A 7,767-nucleotide genomic window follows, 5' to 3' on the forward strand; every position below is an offset into this window, starting at 1 on the left:
GATGCTAGCACTAAGCACAACAGATCACTCAACCAAGTTAGTCAACTAATATTACAATAAAGAACATTTCTGAAACATTATAGTTTTAGCCACTGATATTATTTCAAAATAAAAGTGCATTTCTAACCAAAAAGTGCATCTCAAACCAAGAAGCATTTATTTTAAAGATAGCCTCAGGGCTCAGTTCTTGGACCACTTCTCTTCTCTGTTTACATGGCATCACTAGGTTCTCTCATTCAAAAACATGGCTTTTCATATCACTGTGGTTCCATCAAACCCATCGTTTCATCACAATTTCACCATCCAGTTCACCATCCGGCACATCAACCATAACTCCTTCAAAAACAGCCAGAAACCTCGGAGTTATGATTGATGATCAGCTTACTTTCTCAGACCACATTGCTAAAACTGGCCGGCCCTGCAGTTTCATTAATTTAGGGAAATGAATAAGTGTCTTAGCCCTCAAGGGACTATTTGGCCAACCAGCTTATTCCTGCTTGAAAAGCAAAATGTTATTGATAGTGTAAAAAACATCAACTTTGAAGCACATGCATTACTCAACATTACTTACTACCTTCCAGCAACACTACATTCAATTAAGGTAAAATAGTACAAAAAATTATAATAGTTAATTTAAATGGAATTGGAACCGGAATCGTTAGGCAAAACTGAAACCGTAATCGGAACCGGAAAATTTCTAACGATACCCAACCCTACAAATGAGTGTGTGTGTAAACGCACTCATTCATGTATGCCTTTTGAATATGTTTTTTAAATGTGTATTTGTATATCTATTAAAGTGTCTCTCTTTGTTTTTTGCTCAGGGTATGTCGGTGGTGGCAAGCGGACCATGTGTGGAGACCCGTCCCAGCACTCTGGGTCAGTCTCGGTCTGTGATGAACATCTCCAAGATGTCCCCAAAAGTGGAATTAAAGAAACGAAGAGCTCCATCACCCCCAACAGCTCCCACACAGACTTTACCGCTGACATCACAGGTTTAAGCAATCACAGACACACACACACAAATACACACACACCATCATAATCATTGGCTGATATTTCAAACTACTATTAATACTTAATATTAAACACTGAGACTTGAACAGTAACACATCTTTGTGCCAAATATGCATAGACTCTAATATCATAGTGTTAACACTCGTACTACTTTTATTTGATTTGCTTTATTCAACATCAAGAAGATCAGGCCCTTTCTTTCGGAACATGCTTCACAACTCCTTGTTCAAGCTCTTGTTCTGTCCAGGCTGGACTATTGCAATGCTCTTTTGGCAGGTCTTCCAGCCAGTTCTACCAAACCTTTACAATTAATACAGAACACGGCATCAAGATACATTTTTAATGAGCCGAAAAGAATGCACGTCACACCTCTGTTTATCAATTTGCACTGGCTACCAATAGCTGCTCGCATAAAATTCAAGGCATTAATGTTTGCCTACAAAACCACCACTGGCTCTGCACCCCTTTACCTAAATTCATTACTTCAGACTTATTTTCCCTCTAGAAGCTTGCATTCTGCAAGTGAACGTTGCTTTATTGTGCCATCCCAAAGAGGCACAAAATCACTTTCACAGACTTTTAAATTAAATGTTCCCTCCTGGTGGAATGACCTGCCCAACTCAATCCGAGCAGCTGAGTCCTCAGCCATCTTCAAGAATCGGCTAAAAACACATCTCTTCCATCTTTATTTGACCCAACTCTACCACTCTCTATTCTAATTATATTCTTAAAAAAAAACTTGCCCATTTTTAGACTTGCACTATTCTTTTACTAACTGCTTGTTTTCTTAAAAAAAAACTAGCTTCTCTAATCTTTTTGTATTCTATCTATTTGTTTTCTTTTTATTTATTATACAATTAACAAAAACAAAAAAAGGCCTCTAACACTAGCTTTCTCTATTCTATCTGTTTTCTTTTTATTTATTATATAATAAAAAAAAACCTTGCTACGTATACTGCGTAAAGCTAACTGAGACTTGTTATTGCACTTGCATATCTTTGCTGTCTTGTTGATTTTGATTGCTTCCATTGTTCTCATTTGTAAGTTGCTTTGGATAAAAGCGTCTGCTGAATGACTAAATGTAAATACTCCTTGAGTGAACTGAATGGACTGGGGCTTTTAAACACCGGATAATCAGGGAGGAACAAGACACACCTGGAATCAAATAAACTAATTAATGAAACACAGCTGGACACAAATGATAACCGATGAGGACAGGACACAGGAAGAACCAAATAAGGGCAAACAGGAACATACACGTGACAATATATACATACATATATATATATATATATATATATATAAGTTCAAGTTCTGTCATGAAACTCTAGATGGCACAGGCTGATGGGTCTTTAACGTAAACTGATGATATTCTTAGCATTAAACGACTTGTCACAAGCTGATTTGTTCGTGTTGCATACGCAGCCAATGAGCTTGCTGCTTTACATTTAAATGGCTTGTTAGCATTCACTTGAGCATTGCAGTGCGCTTTCAGAATTCCTCTGAATCCCTACACTTTCCCCAGCTCCATCTGTGCTACAGGTTAATATATATGCTATTTGTGCAGCAGCAGTATGTCTTAAATACTCACAGCACCATATTGGCATAAGTGACCTTGGACCACAAAAGCAGTCATAAGTAGCACGGGTATATTTGTAGCAATAGCCAACAATATTGGTCAAAATAATTAATTTTTATTTTATGCCAAAAATCATTAGGATATTAAGTAAAGATCATGTTTTATGAAGATACTTTGTAAATTTCCTACTGTAAATATATCAAAACTTCAATTTTGATTAGTAATATGCATTGCTAAGAACTTAATTTGGACAACTTTAAAGGCGTTTTTCTCAATATTTTAATTTTTTTGCACCCTCAGATTCCAGATTTTCAAATAGTTGTATCTCGGCCAGATATTGTCCAAATATTGTCCTATCCTAACAAACCATACATCAATGGAAAGCTTATTTATTCATCTTTCTGATGATGTATAAATCTCAATTTCTAAAAATGTACCCTTATGACTTGGTTTTGTGCTCCAAGGACACATATGTATTGGCAGTAGCAAGTTCCTGTACTTCTTGCAGCAGCAGCAGCAGCAATAATCTACAAATACAGCAATAACGAACAGCAGCAGCAATTCAGCAGCAGCAGCAGCATAGCAGATCTATTCCGCCAAGACCAAATACATTAACATTGTCATATCCATTACCATACTAAAATCTCCAGAGAGTTGTCATGATATATATATATATGATGTATATATGTGTGTGCGTGTGTGTGTGTGTGTGTGTGTGTGTGGTGTGTTTGTACACGCAAGCATTCTTAGGTGATTAAAGGGGTCATATGATGCGATTTCAAGTTTTCCTTTCTCTTTGGAGTGTTACATAAAAAGCATCATATGACCCCTTTAACACATCGACAGTGCCAAACTGGTGTTGCAGAGCAACTGTGTATGTGTACAGATAATGGAGATGATAGACGCCTGAAGAGGGACAGAAATGCCCCTGGAATGTACCAATCTCATGTTCTAATGTTCTTGAAAGCATTCCAGACTATTGTGACCCGACACAGTACAAACTTGAATTGAAAAGGAGGCTTTATTATTATTTATTATTTATTATTAGCTATATATATATTTATTTATTTGCACAAAGCCACAAAGCTTTTTCTTGTTTTATATTTAAAAGTTGCTTCAGGCGCTTTAGGAGAGTCATGATTTTATACACATTACAGGTGTGGTCTGTTTGATGGAATGAGATGAAGAATTGAAAGGATGGAGTGAAGATGGGGTCAGAGGAACATGGTTCTGTAGGGTTTGTGATCCCCTAACAATCTTGTGGTTGTCCCCCACCCAGATGGGGGTCACAGCGCAAGATGGGGTCACACTTAACCCCCTTGCCACACACACTCATGTACAGCTTCGTCTCTGTGACAGACAGATGATTAGTTCTCCAGGCCGGTTGTGGGAGAGAGTCCTGTTTTCATGAGGCAATAGCTGACTTTTACAGTGACTTTAACAGTTGCAGAGAGACTGATGCTCCATGGGATATCTGGAGGACTAGGTATGCCAACAAACTAATGTTATACCAAATACAAACCAAAACCACCAGATAAGATTTATGTCATTTATGTAAGATCTCTGTCATATCTCACCCTACAAACATTTCAGTATCTTTTTAACAAAAGTGGCTTTATAAAAATAACTTTTTCTGCAAAATAAAGATTTCTATTTCTTTATAGATAAAAGCATATGCAAGACTATGAATGAATCATGACATTCCAAGTATTACTAATACTGGATATCAAGGATAATTTCAAGGTTGGTTTTTAAATATTTAGTTTCCATGGACACACAAATATGACGAGAGACCCCCTTCCTAAAATATCATTTGTAAACAAATACATGTTATATATAAACAAGCTGAAAATATAAACGCTGACTTTGCCTTTATATTTGCAGCCCATTTATATGTAAAATGTAATTGTTCTAAATGCAAGTACTTGTAAAATATTTTATGGAAAATATTCACTGTGTTGACATCTATTTTCTCCAAACCATTAAGAGTTGCGTTAAACCTGAAGAGAAACAGTTTTGATTGATTGATTGATTGATTGATTGATTGATTGCACAGTCCCCTGGGAGTCCAATGGGTAATGTCACATTTAAAATGTTATAATATGTATTATTATTTAGTGTATTAAAAGATAAATATGTCCATTTTAAGAGTTAATCTATTATCTGCTTAATGCAAAGTCCCAACTTGACAGACAACAGGACATTCTGTGGATACACACCACTGATGTAAATTTAAATGTATAATGTGAGTCCACATATACCACATATTCTGATCACATTTTTTTTTTCTCTTTGGAAGTCAATTGCTGCTTTTGACACCAGTGTGTTGCCGTAACCTGTTTCTTCAAAGTTTCAAGATGGACTTTGCTGTTAAAACCACATCATTTCAATGGGATCGCTTTAATTATTTATGTACTTAAATAAAGTTATTAGTGATGTTATAATCATAGTATTATTAATAATTATTATTTCTTTATTAAACTTGGAAATAACTATGTGGATTTAGACCCCATTTTGAAAACCCTTGTTTTAAGGGACCAAATGAATAATTTGAGGAGAGTAAGGTTCAGGCAGTGAGGGTGAGGTTGAGGTTGAAGAGACAGAGGCTGCAGCAGGCTAAACCTTAGCATGGTAAAATAATTAGGCTTGGCTTTGATAGGGACTAAACAAACATTACCGCTCTCAACACTGCCTTTTTTTCCCCACTCCTCCTCTCCGCGATGAGTTCCCTCTGAAACACTGGCCAGCTGACTCCCTTTCTGCTTTCTCACTTTGTTTTGCATGCAAGTACACACACACACAGGCACACACACAGGCACACGCACACACACACACACACACACACACACACACACACACACACATATATATATATATATATATATTTATACTGTATATACATGTTTTTTTCTCCCTCTCTTGCTCTTTTGCACTGTAGAGTATCTGGAGATGCAACTTTTCTGGAGAAGCAGGTGAGTCAGAACACATATTTTGCAGCTTCTCTTATCTGTGTTTCAAATTTGGAATCGGCATATGAGATAAATAGTCCACACTGGATTGCCAGCAAAATAAAATCTTGACATTTTAAAACAAACAGGGGAGTTGTAAAGCTTTATCATTTCTGATTCCTTGAAATTTGAGCAGTTGAAGTCTCATACAAATGATCTAATGAGGTACCTCAAATCCTCAACCAAACGTTCAGGCTTTGTGAACATTACATTGTGAATGTATAGTCTCTTAGTCTTTAGTTGAATTAGCATTCAGCTATCACAGAGTGTTTCTGGTCCACTGGAACACAAGCCTTCAGAGATCAGTAGAGCTCTGATTCAAATTTCCTATCAATCATCATATGTCTCTTAGCACTATAGGAGTATTCTGACCAAAAAAAAAAAGGCATTTTAAAGTCCAAGTATCAAGGTCAAAAGTGAGCCATTTCATCTTTGGCTTTTTTTCCGCCTTTTTTTGGGATGAAAGATGATATAGCAGGTAGTGACAGGGTAGCAGTGACCCGCTCCAGAGCGAATTCCGTTGTGGGAGGTAACACCCCCATGTAGCTCCTAGGAAGATTTCTAATCGCTCTCTCTAGCCCAGAACAGAAAAACAGAAGAAAGGGGGAGCACGAGGCACAAAAGTGTGTGTTTTCTTAAGTGTGTGAGTGTGTGAGTGTGCTAGGTGCGTGCACAAGTGAGACCACATGCATGCCCAATTCCAGGAATGATATCTGCTTTTATTGACTTAGTTAAACCATTCTCAATGCTACTTCCTATGTGTTTACAAGACAGTAAATCAGATCTCATTCAGAGGAATGAAGCGCCCATGTCAAGGGAAAAATCCCTTGATGGAAAGGAGAGTAAAAGCCGAGGACAGGAGCATCCTCAATCTGAACTATCCACTACCCTGGCCTGGTTAAAAGATGCTGCCAACACTTTCCAATGAGATTTAGCTTGTTAACCTTAAGGAATTAGGGGTTAATCATGACCTATCAATGAACATCAGGTATGCTGATCGACTGACTGTACATTATCTAGCTTATCACACAGCTAATCATCAATTAAATAAACACATGGTGAAACAGTATTTCAGTAGGTCTAATATTAAAGGAACAGTTCACCCAAAAAACTTTCTGAAAATGTCCTCACTCTCAGGCCATCCAAGTGAATGTGAATGGGTGTTATGCAGTGAATGGGTGCCGTCAGAATGACAGTCCAAACAGCTGATAAAAACAGAACAATAACCCACACAATTCCAGTCCATTAATTAACATCTTCTGAGGTGACAATCTGCGTGTTTGTAAGAAACAAATCCATAATTAAAGGGGTCAATGTGATGTTGCTAAAAAGAACATTATTTTGTGTATTTGGTGTAATGAAATGTGTTTATGCGGTTTAAGGTTAAAAAAACACATTTTCCACATACTGTACATTATTGTTTCTCCTCTATGCCCCGCCTTTCTGAAACGCGTCGATTTTTACAAAGCTCATCAGTCTGAAAAGCGAGGTGTGCTCTGATTGGCCAGCTATCCAGTGCGTTGTGATTGGCCGAAAACCTCAAGCGTGTGACGGAAATGTTACGCCCCTTACCGTATTGTGATGCCTTGTCCGGCCGGAGCGACAAGAGAAAAACATTAAAACCCATTATAACCGAGGCATTTGTTGCATCCATTGGGAACATAATTACGGATTACAATGACTTATGACAGGATCATTTTGAAGGATCATGTGACACTGACACTGGCTGCCGTGTGTTTTGAGTTTGAGCTCCGTCAAGTTAATTCTTTGTCGTCTAATTTTTTATCTTAAAATCAATTTTATACACCATCATTTTCGTTTCTATAACGTGTGAATATATCCCCTATCGTATTCTACAACAAAAACAATCAGAGCGCCTTGTTATCACTAGTTCTATTTTTGTCCGCTATTAGCATATAGCCCGCTAGCATCGCCAGCGTGGTTGCCGCTAATCTCGCTTACATTACTAATACTCTATTCACTGTTACTTGCTTTAATGGCGGACGTGTCTCTACCCTTGAGTGCAGGTGAGGACACGTTCGAGCTGCATTCGGTGCAGCTCGAGCTGGAGGCCGTGGAGAAGCAGATCCGCGACCTGGTGGAGAGGCAGACCCAGCTGAGAGAGCGGAGAGCCGCGCTGGAAACATCCCAGGCTGACGCTCA

The sequence above is a fragment of the Sinocyclocheilus anshuiensis genome, unplaced genomic scaffold (assembly GCF_001515605.1).
Source record: "Sinocyclocheilus anshuiensis isolate Anshui unplaced genomic scaffold, SAMN03320099.WGS_v1.1 scaffold94, whole genome shotgun sequence".
NCBI lineage: Eukaryota > Metazoa > Chordata > Actinopteri > Cypriniformes > Cyprinidae > Sinocyclocheilus > Sinocyclocheilus anshuiensis.